The following is a 571-nucleotide window of genomic DNA, read 5'->3' on the forward strand; positions in this document are numbered from 1 at the left end:
GAGCATGTAAAATTATTTGTGTCATTTCGTTCCAGAGCATACTATATAAGAAACTGATCTGAATTTCGCGCAAAGCTACACGAGGGCTATCTGCGCTAACCGTTCCAAATTTAGCAGTAATAGACTAAACAACTAATAGACAAGTCAACACCATCCACCGCCAACTTTTGTACTATTCTTTTATCAACGACTAGTGGGATTGCCGTCACATTATAACGCCCCCACGGCTGAAAGGGTGAGCATGATCGGTGGCAGGGATTTCAACCCACGACCCTCAGATTGCGAAACGAACGCCTTAGCCACCAGGCCTATAAGAAATTGTTTTCTGTCTTTATACAACTCATCATTTTCAAACTATGTGTATCTGTTTAAGTCCAACAAGCTTGCCCCCCAGTGGCACAGCGGTATGTCTGCGGACTTACAACGCTAGAATCCGGGTTTCGATACCCGTGGTGGGCAGAGCACAGATAGCCCATTGTGTAGCTTTGTGCTTAATTACAAACAAACAAACCAACAAGCTATTTTATCTTAACTCAGTAACTGTATAAAAATGATGTTTCAATCCAACAAG

Source organism: Limulus polyphemus, unplaced genomic scaffold (assembly GCF_000517525.1).
Source record: "Limulus polyphemus unplaced genomic scaffold, Limulus_polyphemus-2.1.2 Scaffold2834, whole genome shotgun sequence".
Lineage (NCBI taxonomy): Eukaryota > Metazoa > Arthropoda > Merostomata > Xiphosura > Limulidae > Limulus > Limulus polyphemus.